This window comes from Rutilus rutilus (genome assembly GCF_951802725.1).
Source record: "Rutilus rutilus genome assembly, chromosome: 20".
Lineage (NCBI taxonomy): Eukaryota > Metazoa > Chordata > Actinopteri > Cypriniformes > Leuciscidae > Rutilus > Rutilus rutilus.
The window spans coordinates 1,078,724-1,098,025 of record NC_140225.1 but is presented as its reverse complement, the minus strand read 5'-3'; the positions used below and the strand labels follow the sequence as shown (position 1 = coordinate 1,098,025).

The following is a 19,302-nucleotide window of genomic DNA, read 5'->3' as shown; positions in this document are numbered from 1 at the left end:
ATGGATCGAACTGATCACGTGCTATCGGGAATGTCCTACTTCCCACTTTTGAAGTCGTGATTACGAGCTTATCGCATTCAAATTTTGATTTGAGAGGGCGTTCATGTTGTTTAACTAGGAAACTAGTATTTATGATAATTCCTATATGAAGTGAAGGCAGCGTTAATTATTGTAGTCTTGTTGTATCCAACATACACATTAAAGACACTATATATCAAGAGTTTACAAAAACATACTCCATAAAGCATCATTCTAATCATTTTTACATTTAACTTAACTTAGTAACATTTAATTAGCTAATTCTACTAATTTTAAAGCTATTTTTAACTGCGTAACCGTCGAGTTCACTGGAAACGTCAGAAATCCAGTCCTTTCTCTTACCTGTGGCGCCGTGTGTAAACGGGCATTTCTCAGAAATATCAGGATGATCTGAGCAGCGGGTTCCACAGAGACATTGATCTCCACTTGACATCCAAATAAAAGTAGTTATTAGCAGCACTTTATTCCGGTTTATGGACGCGCGTTATGAGCAAGCGTCCGTGAAGCTGCGCGCGAGAGCAAATGATTCCCACGCGCGCGCTCTGACTGGGAGTGTTTGCGCGCCAATCACGCGCCTCCCGCTTTTTACCCCCAAAAAGAGATTCGCTTAGTCAGTGTTTGTGATTGACAGCCGTGTTTACTATCAAGGATGACTTACTAGTAGGCTACACAAGAGCGGAGACTGTCTGTGACCAGGTAAGCGATTTATCCAGCCTTCAGTTAACTATGGAATCCCGTTTGACCCACAATCTTAATTAGGCTACGACATAAAAAGTCGTAATAAAAACATTTTTTAAATGGCATAAAAAGTAGAAATTATGAAATACTAAGTCATATTTATGACATGGGATGTTGAAATGATGAGATAAAATCGAAGTGAGGACACATACAACATCATAATTATGATATAAAAAAATCGAAATTATGACTTTCTATGCCTGTCATAACAGTTTGTCATAATTTCTACATTTTAATGTCATTTGTCTTAATTTTGACATTTCTCATAATCTCTTGACTTAGTATGTCATAGTTACGATTTACAGTAAGGTTTTTTATCGTATGTGGCAGAAATGGGCTTTATACTTTTGAATGGGAGTGTATATAAACACTCACAAACACACACACACACACACACACACACTCACAAACACTCTCTCTCTCTCTCACACACACACACATGCACTCTCTCTCTCTCTCTCTCTCTCTCTCTCTCTCTCACACACACACACACACACACACACACACACACTCTCTCTCTCTCTCTCTCTCACACACACACCACAAACACACTCTCTCTCTCTCTCTCTCTCTCTCTCTCTCACACACACACACACCACAAACACACACTCTCTCTCTCTCTCTCTCTCTCTCACACACACACACACACCACAAACACACACTCACTCTCTCTCTCTCTCTCTCACTCAAACACACTCACATACACTCACAAGCACACTCACACACACTCCGAACTTGCAGTGTAAGCCCGCCTTAACTCTTGTAACCATAGTGACTGCGACAGATAAGTAGCTAAATATCAGCTTTGCACTTCAAGAAAAAAATTTTTACTCCAAGTTTTGTATTTTGATCCACTCCTGGTACTGTCAAGTCTGTCATCATCTGAATGTGCTCAAATACTCTCTGTAGGAATATATAAATGTTGACAGGAGTGAAACTAGTTGTCAGTTCTGCTGATGTACCGCATCATCACACACAACACCGGCTCTCAAAATGAGTTTTTAACCCCTAAAAGTTCTGTATTCAAACAGTTTCGACACCAAGGTCGTGGGTTCGATTCCCAGATAATGCATGAACTGAGAAAAATGTATGCAATGCAAGTCACTTTGGATTAAAACATTTGACAATGCATAAATGTAAGTGTAGCAATGGCAGTTGTCTTTGCTGTTGTATAAACATAATACATGGTTTTATTTAAATAATACATACAATACAACAAGAAATACAATTCTTCAGGTTTATTTTTTCCTTAAAATGTGTCTTCATTGAATATGGAAGACAAATTGGTAGAATGCTGCCATTGTTTAAGGTTAATCGAGTAATAATAATTCTGTTTTAAAACGCTCAACAGAAGCTTTTGAAACTGTGGGAATGATCATTTAAACACAACCACAAGAAATGCATTTTAAATGAGCTTCTTCTCAATGTTTGACCTACTTTCTTCTAAAACATGTTCAGACAGACAAAACTATGGAAGCTTTGTTTCTGCCACAGAATAAAACATTTTTAAAGATAATTGTGACTTTTTATCTCAATTGTGAGTTTACATCTCACAATTCTGACTTTATAACACGCAATTGTGTTTATATCTCACAATTGTGACTTTTTTTCTTAGAATTGCATGTTTATCTCACAATTCTGACTTTATAACACGCAATTGCGACTTCATATCACTGAAGTCTGATATGAAGTGATATAAAACAGCTGTTTTTTTTCCGTCACAGAATAAAAAATAAAAAAGGTAACTCTTTAACTCACAATTCTGACTTTATATCATGCAGTTCTGACTTTATACCTCCCAATTGCATGTAATAAAGTCAGAATTGTGAGGTATAAACAAGCAAAATTCTGAGATAAAAAGTCAGAATTGTGAGACATTTTTTATTTTTTATTCTGTGACGGAAAAAAAACAGCTTCTTTCTTTTGTAACACACATTTTTAACAAACATTTATCATCATATTTATGCCACTTTTTCATCCGTAAAAAAAGGAACAATAATATGCATGACTATTTTGAATTAGGCGGAAAAATGTGATCCATAAAGGGGGTTTTAAACAATATTTATGCAAGAACAGAGGGTCAAAGCTGATGGTTCCTGCTCCATATTTAATGCATCTTTTAGCTTTAGTTCACACACAGTATGAATATGAAGATTTGCTTGTCACAGATAAACAGATCACATGTGATCCAGTCCCACGCACTAATCCGGACTGTGTCTCGACACACAAGTGCTCAAGGCACAAGGCATCCCTATGCATTAAACATCAAAGACACTTGATCTCTGCTCAGATTAGAGCGTATGCCCATATTAATGCCAGATCACACCGTATCAACAACAGTCTGAAGACCTGATCATGTCTAAATCTAGTTGAATTATGCATCTGAGTTTATTGGTGGAGCAAAAGCTGGTCAAATCAAGAGCTGCTGGCTGACCTTCTGTAGATGTCCATATCTGGCTGCTATCAAGCAAAACTCGACAAGTAAAAGCTGCAATTGAAAAACGATTTGAATATGCAATATAGTGCTTGACTGACAAGGATTGTTGATGATGTAATGATGAGATGTAAAAATCAATTTCATGCAGCAAATGTATTAAACACATAATTATTCAGTATGCAGTAAAAAAACAGTGTATAAGGGGTTGAAGCATGTATCTCTGAAACCCTACTGTTATTGTTAGGATTTTCAATGATCAACATTCTGCCATAAAAATAACCAGGTATACCAAACCGTAAGTCGTAGAAACTTGAAACTTTGAGGGATGGTAGTACCCACCACGTCTACAATTCCACCAAATCTCGCCACAATCGGCCTGACGGTGGCGCTACAGCGACCAAGAGAATAAAGATCGCTCATAACTCCTTAAAAACCCCTTCAGACCTGAATTATGTTTTAGGTTTCTGAAAAATATAAAAGTACATTTTCCCAGCTCATGAGGCTTCTATAAATGAGACCAAATAAAAAAAATAAAAAAAAATGTTTGGCTTTAATTGTAATTTTTTTTGTCCATTTCAATGGACGTCACGTCAAAACAGGTGTACTTCACAAAAATGTACCAACATAAAATTAAATAATAAACATAAAAATTGTTAGTATATACTTAAAGCTTTTTCTCAAGGTCAAAAACCTTTCAACAGTATACCATTTCAACTATAATTTTGAGGTTTTTGTTTTACAGATTGCACATTGTTTGTAACAAACTAAATATCTTAGAATCAATCAATATGGTCATGTTAGAGTCATTTTTTTTGCGCATCTTTCTTTTTTTAGATCAAAATCTTGAACATTACAACATTTCAACTTTAATTGTAAGGTTTTTGCTTTATAGATCGCACATTTGTTTATTCATAACAAAATAAACCTAGGAATCAATCAACGCATTCACGTTAGAGTAATTTCCTGTGTGCATCTTTGAAACAATTTCTCTGTTAGCGATTTTCTTGTATTTCTACAGTACATTACTGGCAGCACGGTTGCCATGCATGATGCATGTATTTCGATTTCCAGTAACTGTACTGTAATTCACTTTACAGTACACAAGATCAGTACTGTAAACTACCAAATAGTACTTTACTGTATTTGTACTGTATTTCGTCATTTGATCTGCTTTTGCTGCAATTAATTATACGGTATTGTACTGTAATATCTATATTGATACATTACTGATAAATATTATTATAATTTTCAAAGTAATTACTAATAATGATAATATTATATCATAATAATATAATATGTAGTTATTAGGAAATATAGGCTATAGTAGGAAAAAATATGGAAATCAATGGCTATACTGTCAACTGTCTAGTTACCGACATTCTTCAAAATATCTTCTTTTGTGTTCAGCCGAATAAAGAAACTCGTACAGATTTGGAACAACATGAGGATGAGTAAGTGATGACAAATATCATTTTTGGGTGTACTATACCTATAAAGGGATACTTCACCCAAAAATGTAAATTGGCCCATGATTTACTCACCCTCAAGCCATCCTAGGTGTATATGACATCGTTCTTCTTTCAGACGAATACAATCGGAGTTATATTAAAAAATGTCCTGGTTTCCAAGCTTTATAATGGCAGTGAATGGTTGTTTCTGTTTTGAAAGTCCATAAAAGTGCATCCATCCATGATAAAAGTGCTCTATGCAGCTCTTGGGGGTAAATAAAGGCCTTCTGAAGCGAAGCGATGCGTTTGTGTAAGAAAAATAATTCATTTTCAAGTTACGCTTTAGATTTATGTCAAATCCGTATGTTTCGTTTGGCCGGAAGCTAGTCATTTTACTTTATAAAGTTTATACGGATATTTTTCTTACATCTCCATCTTCCTCATCATCACTCCACATAAAGTCAACATCTGAGATACTTCCATCAGCTATATGTTCAAGCACTTCAAGAACTATATATTCTGCATATGAAAAAGTTTAAAAAATGTATCGGTACTGTGATATAGATTTTTTATATAAGAAATTTCAATCAGCATTACTGGACTTCAATTACTGGAATGTGATTTCAGTAACAGGCTTTTGAACCCACTGTCCATTCTAATGGACAGACACATTTGAAAAAATCCTGATTTAAAATGTGAAATTCTACAATCGATTTTTAACTTTAATTAATAAGTTCAATCTTTCTATTTTACATACAAACTATGAAATACTGACAAACATATCAAAAAATTAAAATAAAACCCTAGAAAATGTTGCTTGCTTCTGTGTTTGGAGTGAAGTGCTGACATGCTTCTCTTCAAAGTAGTGTTTTTTTTTATAATTACTACATGCAGAGCTTTACTGCCATTTGATTGGATGACAAGCGTCCAATCTAATGGACTGCAGGCATTAAACTAGGTGAAATGCTTCAGAAGTAAAAAAAAGGGGGGTTGACATGTGATGTCCATTGTAATGGACGCTGGGTCTGAATGGGTTAAGCATTTGCTGCAGACTCAAAATTTAATTAACCTTGACAAAGTGTAGTACAATTCTCTGGGCTCTTTAGGTCAATAATTATCAAAAAGAAAATGTTGAACTTTACCATTTGGGTCATTTAGAAAATGGGTGTGGCCAAGTGTACACCGAAACCTATAATTCCTAAACGAAAACTCAGAACTTCTTGAAATTTGGTGAGAACATGTGACATATTAGTCTGAACAAGCAAGCACACTCTTATGGAGATCGGGCCATAGGTGGCGCTATAACAGCTTTAAAAATCATATATTTCCCTGTATTGGCTGTAAATGGGATTCCATGTCAGATCTAGAAGGTTACAGGCTTGCTAAGTAAAACATAATACCTTTCTACGTATGTTCTAAAATACATTAAAGCGCTTGAATACCGTTAATTGCTGCTATACTTTATTGATTTATCTATTGGTGTTGACTAAAACTGATTAACCACTTCTATTAAATGACCAATTATTCAGACATAGTTATAAGATGATGTATTGTTCTTAGTAATAGAAAGCATATTTCATGTTTAAGGTGTCTTGTCGGTTTGATAAATGTACTACTATGATACTATGATAAATGGCACTATGTAATATAAAGATCAGAAAGAAAAAAAATCACTGTCTTGAACTGCAATTTCCCAGAGGTCTACGGAGAAAGATGGATTACCAGTGTATAATCAGCCAAACCTTAAGCTAACAAGACTTGCAAACAAATGGATGCCAACACAGTGGAAAATGGTGTGAAAGAAAAGAATGAAAAAACATAACTTAAACATAAAAAAAATCACTTTTTCAGTGAAATACATTCTATCCCAGCTAACAAACGTATGCTTTAAGAATGTTGTCATAACATTCTAATTACGTTTTGGAAACGTTATTTCTAAATGTTCTTTGTCCATTTCTTTAAATGTTAGAAAAATATTTCTTTCCAAGTCAGGACATAAATGTAAGCATGATATAATCTTCTCTAATCTTCAAATTGTTGTCATGAGATTAGACTCGCACGTCCCTGACAAACCCTGATGGAGAAGCCGTAATGCAAACACACTTTCCATGAGGATGTTTGCTAGATAATTGGCTCCCATAATATCTATTGTCTGAGTATTCTCGATTCTATCTCCTCCATTTCTCTTGCTTGGTTCTCCCTGGCTTCTTTTATTAATGATTAATCTTTCATATCTGCTTCTCCGTATATCTCATCGTCCTCTCAGAATCACTTGCACTTCTTTCATTCTTTATCTCTGTTTCTCTCTCTCTCTCCCACGATATCAATTCTATATCCCTCTCTTTCTGCATCCTCCTTTATCCCCGTGTTTGTTTTCCCAGCTCTCGTTCTCCGTCTCAGTCCCCGAAGGTTCAGGGGTTTTCTTCTCTGTCACAGAATTGGAGCTCATCGTCCCGCGGCCTCACACAGATACAAATAGATTAAGAGAGAGACGGCGAAGAACAAACAGCTCTTATCACCTCTGTGAGACAATTCACCACACATCTCAGGAGAAAAGCTAAACGCTAGTTTGATAATCTCAGTTACAGAATCAGCATGAATGCAGCAGTGCTGCCCACTTTTCCAGAACTCTAAAAAATGATTCTGTGGCTCAGTAAATATTACAGAAACATTTAACTTTATTAACTTAATAAAATCTCTGAATATCGTTTACTTGATTGTTTGAGTTAAACATACCAAAATAATTGAGTAAAAATCCAACAGTTAATTTTATCTAAAATGTACAGATATATTTAAAAAAAAAAAATCAATAAAATGATTTAGTATTTGACTAACTAATTATTTCTTTATAATACACTTAAAATATTTGTGAAATTTCTATAAAAAATATTTGAGAATGTTGCATTAAACTGATCTGTTTCAAGAAACAAAAATATTACTTAATTCAAATCAATATTATTAATATATTTAACACACTGAATGTTTACATGAATGTTTAAATGTTTCATTTTTACTTCTAAAATGTTTGTTAAATGAGTTTAAATGTAGGCAATATTGTATACATGTTAAAAACAGTGTAATATGTGCTGTATTGCTGTACTCATCGACAATAAAGGCAGATGTCATGTATACTGGTGGTTGTGTGGAATACTATTTTACAAAGGTTTAGAGAAAATAAAAAAAGTTAATATTACTCATAAATAAAAGCAGTTAATATTACTCATAAATATTGTTTTTTAAACGTTTAAATGTTAAATTATTTCTACTCAATTTTATTTGTTAATGTACCAGATGCAGTTTCTCAGATTTACTTACATTTTTTACTTGCATTTACTCAATTCATACAGTATATTTTATTGATTTCACAGCTTTAAAATGTACTACATTTTTTTTGAGTGTAAAAATGTTTCACCAAAAAAATTGATTAATAATAGTTAAACTTTTTGCAGTGCAATTGGTTCTGAAGCATTTTTCCAATAGGGATTTTTAACTCTTTCCCCGCCATTGATGAGTAGGTACAGTACATTTAAACTTACTTTGCGACTGTTAAATGTGTGTAGGATGAATGAAATTCAGAAGTACTACATCCGCCAGGTTGTTACTGTCACGTGACCTACACAGCATAGGTCACGTGACAGTAACAACATGGCGGATGTAGTACTTCCGTGGCCTCATGGGATATCAAAGTGTTCATCACATAAACACTTCAGAATCTTTTTTTGCAAAATGTGCTCGATTAAAGAGCCATTTTAGTGCGATGTGCTTGTTTTGATTCTCTTATTGGTAGAGATTTCTTGGTAAAATCGTGGATAATGTAGTTTTTCAATATTATTTTAACAATATGGTAGTCTTCAACAGAATTTAACAGCTCACACTAGGTCTGTCTCTATAGGTTTATGAGTTATTGTTCAGAATCAAGTCCCCTATGGAGAAAATGTATTTAACTTTTACTTCCGGAAGCGAATGATAAATGATAAATGTTTCTTTAACAACTACCAGAAATAATAATATATATGTATATATATATTTTTTTTTATTAATAATAATTCCAGTTCAGTTTCAAGGTTTTTTAGTTTTAGTTGTCAGGGAAATAACCCTGCTTTTGCTTTTCTTTCTGGCTTTTGTGTGTCTAAAAATGAAAAGCTTGATAAAAATGTCTAGTATTTGCTCTCTGACTTTTGTCTTTAAGAGGAGAGACCTTTAGACTGTGTCTAAAATCCTAAAATCTGGCATTTTAAAAACACTTACTCATCATCCCTCCGGCTCACCGCATAATAATCAGCGCTGTGAGGAAGATTTCATGACAAACTCTTCAGTGCAATTCAGATATGACATTTATTTAGTATTTAGATACATTCACAGACCAAACATATAACAGAAAAAAACATATATAACTAAGAGAACACCTGTCTACAACTCAAAACACCTTTTCAACTGCACATTAATACAATAAAAACTGCATCCGCACCCCTATAGCATCTTTGACCACAATAATAGATCTGCAAAGGCTTATTGACTAGGTTTGAGTGTTAATTGGCAATTAAGCCTTTGATTTACAGCGATGTAAGTCTCACTAACCGCACAGACTCTCTGAATATCCTGAGGTTAATTGTCTTTCAGTGCTTTGAGAGCAGTGTTGTGATCAGTAACTTCATCCCCATCAACCGGTGTGTAACAAGCTCTCATCCTTAACCTCTTAACCTACAAAGATCACAATCACAGTAATGTCTTCAGTGAGTAGATTATGGAGGGGAGGGGGCTTAATTAAGTTATTATATATTTAGATGGATAAACGTAGAATTATATAAATCAGATTTAGAGGAGACGCTTCTGGAGTTCGAAACAGCTTGGCAGAAAAGTTCGCTCCGGATGTTAAACGCCTTCGAACTACCATTGGTCCATTTGCCGATGACATAATAGGTGTGTGTGGCTCTGAGGCTCCTCCTCTTTGAGGTTTAAATCTTCTCTGGTTCGAAGCCGAGTTTAGTCATGGGTGAACACACTGCTTTATAGAAACAGAGAGAGACACTGAGGGCCCTATTTTAACGATATGAAACGCAAGTATCAAACGTGAAACGCAAGTAACTTTGTGGGCGGATCCCGACGCAAATCTAAAATGTGTTGGTCTGAAGTAGCTTCATTACTCATAGGTGTGGTTTGGGCGTAACGTGAAATAAACCAATCAGAGCGTCATCTCACATTCCCTTTAAGAGCAGGTGTGCTTGTTCCATGGCGGATTGCTATTATAACGGCGGATTTGCCAGGAGCGGTTCACAGCCGAGGAGACCGGCGTTCTCGTCAGGGCCGTAAAACACAGAGAAGTGACATTGGGGATGGAGAAACACACACAAATTAGCTTCGGTTAAACAGGCCTATAATAATCTGGGTAAATGTGTAAGCTTGATTTATGCCTATTATTTCACATCTTCATGGACACCACAATGATTTCCCTCGTGTGGAATATTTTTCCTTGTAATAATGTATGATTTGCAAAAATGAAAAAAGTGCTGTGTCTGTGTGTAGATGAGAGAAGCAAAGTGTGTGTGTGTTGTGCACACGCTACATTATGGCCAAGCATGCGCCCTTAAAATAGCATCTGAACGCACCACTGACTTTAGACGAGGTTTCTCCTGGTCTGTGGAGGAATTGTTTTCTGAAACTGCAAAATAGCACCAGGGAACGTTTGCGGCGGAACACGCCTCCTCTTTTCGCTGATCCACCCCCGGGAGCGCAAGTTCATTCCCTAATTTACCGACGTGCGTCTGTGGAGGGAAAAGTCCGCTGTGCGTCGGGTGAGAAATAGGAATGATGCATGCGTCGCTGTACAAAGAAAATTGCGCTGGGTGCGAGATAGGGCCCTGACTCTGTTTTTCATGTTTAATACTGTAAAGCTTCTGATTTAAAGCGATCTATCGTATAAAGTGGTGTATGAATAAGCGTGACGTGTCTGAATTGCAAACGTATCCACATCTCTGTGATCAGATGCTTTCTGAACTGTTGTTTTCTCACCGCTGGCTTTTTGTCGTGATTTTTTCGCTAACAGTAAAAAATCTCTGCAAAGGTGTTTCAAACTTCTTTTTACCCCTAAGCGAAGAATGAAAAAGGACTTTGCTGTGAGTTTATCAGGAACTGAAGCAAAAAAAAACGTCTGAAGCAAGAAGAAAAACACATTATTTGATGATGCTAGGCTAGAATTAATCACAACAAAATATTGACCAAAGTAAGTTTGAGCAATTTTGAATACACCATTATTGTTACTGATTTCCCAACAGCACTGCATCAATAAAAGCTCTATTTATATCATCCTTTTAACGTTGCTTACAAAAGGTCTGTATTGAAACACCTTATTTTGATGGGAACAAGTGAGTTCTGTAAGCAGAGGAGAAAGAAACACACAGAGAAGAGACAAAAAGAATAATCATCAGCTGTGAATTGCAGACATAAATGGTCTTCCTTTAGAAGAGTTTGGCTCATTTGTCATGTTTTGTTTCTTTTCCATGTGTTGTATTTTTCAGAGGCGTGTTCGTCTGATGCACGTCTTACATAAGCAGTGACATTTCAAAGCTCTTTGTAGGAGCAAAACCTGGAGCGCGACTCTTACATGATGTCCTCTGATGAGAGACGCTTTCACAGAAAACTCAACTATATCTGACGCTCGGGTTACAGCGTTTCCACCATCGCTTTAACCCTTCGCTTGCTGGATAAACATTAAAACAGACCAATGCTGCTGAGTTGTGAATCGATTCAGCCGATTCACTGAAAAGAAACTATCCGAAAGAACAATTATGCACACATTAATATCAATGTACCGGCTTATTTTACTCTATTTTTTTATTAGAGACCATGAAGTATTTTTTAAACATAAATGCACAAATGCACAAATTTTAGTAACGCTTTACATTAAGGTTTCATTTGTTAAAATTAGTTAATAGTTAACATTGAACAATACTGCATTTTTATTTATCTTCATTTATATTCTACTGCATTTATTATCTTAATTCATGTTCATTTTAATATAGACTAATGCATTTTTATTGCACTAACATGAGTTATGCACTAACATGAACAAAAAAAGAATATTAATATTATTAATATATGTGAAGCTTAATATTACTCCTATGTACTTCTCTTAATGTTCAGAAATGTATGAAAAAATTTATTTTCTCAATTGCTGGTTGTTTGAGAGGATGAATATGGCTTTTAATGGAGAGGTGAATTAATCCATAAATGTCTACTTTTTAAAGTCATTAAATCATGTTAACAAAACAGAGCTTATTGTAAAGTTTGATGGAAATTTCAATACATTTTTCAGGGCCTCAGGACCTGATATTTCTATGACTTTACACTTTTACAGGTATAATACACGAACCATATTACACCAGATAAACCAAGTCCACTACTACAACAGACAGTCCTGTTTAATGTATAACATCTTATTAAAGCCACAGAACCAGCAGCACAGATGCTGTGATTGACAGATTTGATTGACAGCTGGTTTTTCCTGTCCTGTACTATATGCCTGCTGGGTAATAAGATCAGACCTGTGTCATCTCGGGCCTGTAATGAGGACATCCGTTTGCATCAGTGCATAATCTCCTGGAAGAGGAGCATCATGGGAACCGTGACACTCGGGTCTCTCTCGGCTCACTTCACTAGAGCTGTCAATCACACTGACATCGCGTTCTCCTCCACACGGACACAGTGAGATCTTCAGCACGCTTATTCATGGAGAATAATGAGAGTTTCTTTATATGTGAATTGTGGCACATAGAACACTACAAAATGTTGTTGTTGATTATTCACTGAACTACCATGACACTACAGTATTCGTTGACAGATCCTCTTGTATATGTCACATCATTATGGCAATCACCCAGTGCCATGGTGACATACTTTCCCTGTGCTTTAGTATTGCCACTGTGGGTTTTTTAGGGTTTCTTATTAATATTGTTGGATTGTGAGAGTGTGAGAGGGTGTGTGTCTGTGTGTGTGTGTGTGTGTGTGTGTGTGTGTGTGTGTGTGTGTGTGTGTGTGTGTGTGTGTATTTGCGAGTGAGTGGGTGTGTTTGCGAGTGAGTGTCTGTGTATGTGTGTATTTGTGAGTGAGTGGTTGTGTTTGCGAGTGAGTGTGTGTGTGTGTGTGTGTGTGTATTTGCGAGCAAGTGCGTTGGTGTGTTTGCGAGTGAGTGTGTGTGTGTATTTGCGAGTGAATGGGTGTGTTTGCGAGTGAGTGTGTGTGTGTGTTTGTGAGTGAGTGGGTGTGTTTGCGAGTGAGTGTGTGTGTGTGTGTGTGTATTTGTGAGTGAGTGGGTGTGTTTGCGAGTGAGTGTGTGTGTGTGTGAGTGTGTGTGTGTGTATTTGCGAGCGAGTGGGTGTGTTTGCGAGTGAGTGTGTGTGTGTGTGTGTGTGTGTGTGTGTGTGTGTGTGTGTGTGTGTGTGTGTGTGTGTGTGTGTGTGTGTGTTGACCTCTTCTTGAATGTCAAAAAGTTGCTTTAGGAAATATATTAAAGCACTTGAAGTGTCTTAAATGCCGACAAAGGTTATACAGTGTTTTGTTAGTTCACCAATGAGACTTTATTGTGAAGATTAATTTCACAGCTCTGTCGGATGTCCATTTGTTTCCCCTGAGGACGTTTGAGTGAAACACCAAAGATGAAGTTCAGTGGAGCCTCTGTCTGAGGCTCTTAACGTTGTCCTGAGAGGCTGTTATGGGTCAGTCTGACACACACACACACACACACACACACACACACACACATCGGGTCTGTGAGCACAGCTGTGAGGAAGAGTGTGACACGAGGATCCTCAGGGATCAGATCACATCACTCCCAATCCTCGTCTTCCTCGGTCTCCTTCGCTCTCGGACACACACCTCCACGTCATGTAAGAGACAAACACACAACAGCCTCAATCGCGTATCATTTTCTGTGGCTCAAACAGCAGAGCAAAGTGGAATAGCAATAGGTTTGATTCCCAGGGAATACATGAAAATGTATAAATTGAGAATTAATAGAGGTTTAGCTTGGTTTATTGAAAATGGTTTGTTTGAAGTCAAAATTATGGTGATTATGGTGATTAATCCGTCCTTCGGATGAGACGTTAAACCGAGGTCCTGACTCTCTGTGGTCATTAAAAATCCCAGGATGTCCTTCGAAAAAGAGTAGGGGTGTAACCCCGGCATCCTGGCCAAATCTGCCCCTTGGCCTCTGTCCATCATGGCCTCCTAATCATCCCCATACACTGATTGGCTTCATCACTGTCTCCTCTCCACCAGTAAGCTGGTGTGTGGTGGGCGTTCTGGCGCAATATGGCTGCCGTCGCATCATCCAGGTGGATGCTGCACATTGGTGGTGGTTGAGGAGATTCCCCCTTTCATGGAAAGCGCTTTGAGTACCTAGAAAAGCGCTATATAAATGTAACGAATTATTATTATTATGATTAATGTTTTCATTAGTTGGCTTTTCTAAAGTTAATTCTCCTTCAAAGGTGACATATTATGCCCCTGTTCACAAGATGTAATATAAATCTTTGGTGTCCCCAGAATTTGTGTGTGAAATTTCAGCCAAAAATACCAGATCATTTATTATAGCTTGTCAAATTTCCCCCTTTTTGGGTGTGAGCAAAAATGTGCAGTTTTTGTGTGTCCCTTTAAATGCAAATGAGCTTTAGCTCCGCCTCTGTCCAGAAGAGGGCGGAGTCTTTACACAAGCTTCAGAAACTCCGGCAATAACAGAACAGGCCAATCTCCCTCATCCAGAATCCCAGAATAACCAGTAGCGAGTGCAGCCTTACGGAGAGATTCAGGAAGAGTTTCTGAATGTTAGTGGAGACATTTCTGTAGTTGTTGTGGAGTTACATTGATCATCTCATCATCATGTTGAACTTCTCCACAAGTGTCCACAGTTCCTGAGGTCTTTATAAGACAGCGGTGACATGTTCTGGTCAATAGTGCTCAGTGCTCGTCTGTGCTCAACCACAGAACAGTTTCAGGCTTTACTGGATCTTTATCATTGCGTTAGAACTGGTCTCTGTTGTCGCTGTTGTCGCTCGCGGAACCAAATGTCGGCGCCGTGGTTATAAATGTGCAGATTAAGGGCCGGTAATATTATAATAAGATCCTCTTCATTTGCCAGAAGGGAAGCAAAATGTGATCGTCTTATTTTTTTATATGCTTGCAGAGAAAGACTCACCAAAGTAAACATTTTACGGAAGACTCACCAAAGTTACGGGGTTCTTACTTTTCACGTTTTCTGGGTTGGTAGAAGCACTGCCGGTGTTTCTGACGTCAAAGACCTTGTAACCAATCAGATAAACGTGTGATCGTCAACCAGTGGATCTCTGAGCTGAGTGAGTGAGTGGAGGCAGGGCTAATTTGCATATTCATAGAACCGCGAATACTAAATGAGGCAAGGGTGTCGAGTTACATTCAAGATATTTTAAGGCATGAAGAATTCTTTTTCAAGGTAAAAACATTTAAATATGTAATTTTGGTGATCAGAGATTTTAGAGTTTAAAGGGATAAAATTATTGGACTTTAACAAAAGGGCTTGACTGTAGTTTAACTACTTTAAATCTCGTATCTGCAGAATGACATGATCGTCCTCAAGAGTGAATCTCTTTCTCTCTCTTTAGACTCAGACTGAAGCAGATGCTCCATCCCTCCAGCAAAGTTTGTTCTGGGGGGTTTCCAGCCTTTCTTTCTCTATTTCTCTCCTCCTCTGCCTCTCGACACACGAGCTGAGGGAAAACAACTAGTTTTATCCAGAGCGCCAGAGGAGAGACTTCACGTCCGTCACTCACAGATTCTGGGCCCTATTTTAAGGATCTATTTCAGTTCCTCAGAATAGCAACGGTCCAACAATGCGCCAGAACACACACACTCGTTCTCAGACCAGCAGACCATGGACGCACAAATAGGCGCAAATGCATTTGCTATTTAAACAACGTGGCGCAGAATGTGAAAATGATAACTGCGTCGGGCTGAAACTAGCAAAACACACTCGCCTCGCGCCGAGTGTATGATAGGGCCCTCTGTGTGTGTTTCTCTCTTTCTCTTTGTCAGGGATCATAACACTGCAAGAGTCCAAACACACAGTCTTTTGACTCTCATACCAGTGGCTCACTGTCAGAATGATAATAGTGTGTGTGGGCGGGGCATTATGCGGCTCATGAATATTAATTATGTGACATGACAATGTGGTAAACAGGCAGCAACTATAGTTGGATACCTGTGAAACTACAGCATGAGATCCTGCAGTGTTGCAACTGAAAATGTGCACAAAAAAAGTTTTAAACTACTGTATCATTAGACATCAACAATCCGCATATGAATCTCAACAATCATGACAACTCATCAGCGAGGGAGTAAGAGACGTTCCATCTTAAAAGAGCAGAAGCTAATTCTACTTGTTACAGATGCCTTTGTCAATATGTGTGTAAAATAACAGTCACTTAGAGATGTCTGTCACCCAAGTACATTTTCTCAAAAAAACGGGAGGGATGTAGTGGAGTGTGACAAAAATCTGCATTAATGTTCTCTGTCATCTCTCATCTGTGTTTGCTTTGATCAGTCGCACCTCCAGCCATAAACTGACACACCAGATCAGACTGAGAACCAGCAACAAACGTCCGCAGAATCTGTGAAATATAAAGTCCCCCTGTAGTCAATGATTTTATCCCTTAAAAAGATTTCTTCATGTCTTAAAATATCTGAAATGTAACTCGACACCCTTGCTTCATTTAGTATGCAGGGTTCTATGAATATGCAAATGAGCTCCGCCTCCACTCACTCACTCAGCTCAGAGATCCACTGGTTGACGATCACACGTTGATCTGATTGGTTACAAGGTAGTTTGTGACGTCAGAAACACCAGCGATTTCAAAGCGTGTTTTTGAGGTCTTGTCCACACTAATACGCATCTTTTTCTCTCCGCTTTGTCTTCCGTCGACACTGAGACGGCGTTTTTATTAATGAAAACGAAGCTTTTTGAAAATGCTCTCCAAAGTGGATAAATTTGAAAGCGCTGGTTTCTCGGTGTAGTGTGGACTGGGAACACTGAGGTACTTAAAAGCGATGATGTAAGTTTAGTCATGTGACGCATATTGAACCCATAGATATTGATGTGTATAGCGGTGTTGTCCTGTTATATTCACTTTCACTCTGTTGCTAAAATATGTAAGTTCACACACTCTTCATATCACAGACAGTCCTGCACAGATGACAGAGTTCACTCTCATCTGCTGTCCTGCAGTGAAACACGAGAACAGTTTTAGCGTTTTAGACCAAACATATAATGAGTGAGAGCGTGACCTGGACGATCAGGGAATGAGGAGATATTCTGATAAATATAATGATGATATAATTGCTCGATAACTTTATTATTTATTTTTTTCGTTATTTATTTATCCAGATTAATGTAGCCGTAGCCTGAGACTGTCTTTGGTTCACTGCAGTTTTAAGGAGGAAATACTCAGCAATGGTGTCGACTTATGAACTTACACATGCTTTGTCTTAAAGCATATTAAAAACACCACATAGACACATAAACTACATTAAAAGCTGGATTTTCACCACAGGGGGACTTTAATATAACAAATTTACTGAAGTAATAAAATCAGTTTTTTACCTACCTTTATAATACACTGGCATCCACCAAAAACACAATTAACAACATAAGATGGAACATAATGTACATATCTGATTAGAAACAGTTATTCAATGAAAAGAACGGTTGTGGGTTGCTATTGGTGGATCTGATTTGAGTGACAGGTTGCCCCGCCCACATCATCAGAGAGAGAAGAGAAATCGCTGTTATTCTGATTCAAGATTACCAGGAACATGAATTTAACACAATAATGATAAATAATTTAGAATAAACACTGCATTATTCCATGAAAACCAATTTCAATTTGGATTCCATGCAGATTTTTGCAACTTTAGCATGCACTGCTGATGAAGCCATGATCAGGACCTTATGTAAAACAACACTGTCTCTTTAAATCTGAATCAGTGACTCATTTGAGCTGCACAATAATGGGCTCTTCTCCCATGATGCTTTAAAGCAGGTCAGGAGCGAGAAGAGGAGGAGAGGACTGAAGAAGATTCTCTCGTCTCTGTCTTTGAGACACGTATAGTGACAGCGTCGTCTCTGATGATTAATGGATGGCTGCGTGTCAGTGTGAATCTGAGACTCATTCAACGAATTATCAACAAACACGCTCTCGGATGGCGTTATCGACCAGCACAAATCCCTATTTACACACACAGACTTGAAACAGCAGCTCATCGGAGCCTGTGGACCAGCAGAAGTGGCTCTTAAAGGGACGGTTCGGAGTAAAATCAGCCTAGGGTCCTTTGCACCATGACCTCGAGCCGAACACCCTCCCAGAAGCCTTTTTCCCCTTGGTCGAACATTATTAAAGTTAGAGCTTATTTAGAGACATCAGCCGGATGGTTTAGTGCAGTTAATGGATCCAAGGCTGTATCTGGTAAATTACCGCACTAATAATGCCCAGAATGGCACCAAACTTCTACAGTCGTACAAATAGGTTCTGTACTCATAAAACGAGGCATTGGAAAGTTTGTAAGTACATCAGGAGTTTATTTAAATAACACTTGCCTGATGGCTAATGCTACTGCTAACCCGGACGCCGACGTCACTTCGGTGGTTTGGGAAAAGCATGTAAAAGTCCTGGCAGAAAGCTAGTATATCCAACATAATAATGCAACAAAGTTTGTTTCCGGAAGAAAATAGCATCAGTCCAGCTTAAGTAAGTTCAGTGATGGTTCATTTTTGTTGTAAAAAAGTTATTAATTTAGTTCATTTATATATATACAGTGCAATGCAAAAGTTAATACACCCATGCTAAAGTTGACTAAAAAGAGGAATAAAAAATCATATTTTGGAAATTGAACTTAATGCCTTAATTTAAAAAATTAGGAAAAATCCAACCTTTAAGGACACCAATTTTCTTTGTGAATGAATAATGTATCGTAAATAAATAAATGTTCTTCCTTAAAATACAGGGTGCATAAGTCTGGACACCCCTATGTTAAATTCCCATAGAGGCAGGCAGATTTTTATTTTATATTTATTAGCATTGAGAGCAATGCAAATCAAACTAGCTTTTAGGCTAACTGAAATAAAACCATGCCAATCTCTAGGTATGGTGAAGGCTATGTGATGATGTGGGGCTATTTTAATTCCAAAGGCCAAGGGAACTTTATCAGGATGCATAGTATCCTGGATCCATGAAGTAACTGGCCTTTAAAAATAAAAATCTGCCTGCCTCTATGGGAATTTAACATAGGGGTGTACTAACTTATGCACCCTGTATTTTAAGGAAGAACATTTATTTATTTACGATACATTATTCATTCACAAAGAAAATTGGTGTCCTTAAAGGTTGGATTTTTCCTAATTTATTTAAATTAAGGCATTAAGTTCAATTTCCAAAATATGATTTTTTATTCCTCTTTTTAGTCAACTTTAGCATGGGTGTATTAACTTATGCATTGCACTGTATATATATATAGCCGCTCTGGAGTAAACCGTGATGTCATCGTCCAGCTCAGTTCAGTTCTTGTATAATAGTGTCAATGCAGGAGATCAATAATATTAAACACACACTTTTACATGCA

General features: G+C 37.4%; 1 protein-coding gene across 2 annotated transcripts in view; it reads right to left on the bottom strand.

Moving 5' to 3' along the window:
* LOC311280292 (gamma-aminobutyric acid receptor subunit pi) overlaps window positions 1–601 on the bottom strand; it is a 68,492-nt gene extending 67,891 nt beyond the window's left edge. The window contains exon 1 of one of the 2 annotated variants that reach the window (XM_084392322.1): window positions 382–601. The gene's annotated coding sequence lies outside the window, so the exon portion shown is untranslated. The remainder of the gene's footprint in view (window positions 1–381) is intronic. The other variant, XM_084392321.1, reaches the window with a different exon arrangement.
* Between the last annotated feature and the right edge of the window lie 18,701 nt (window positions 602–19,302).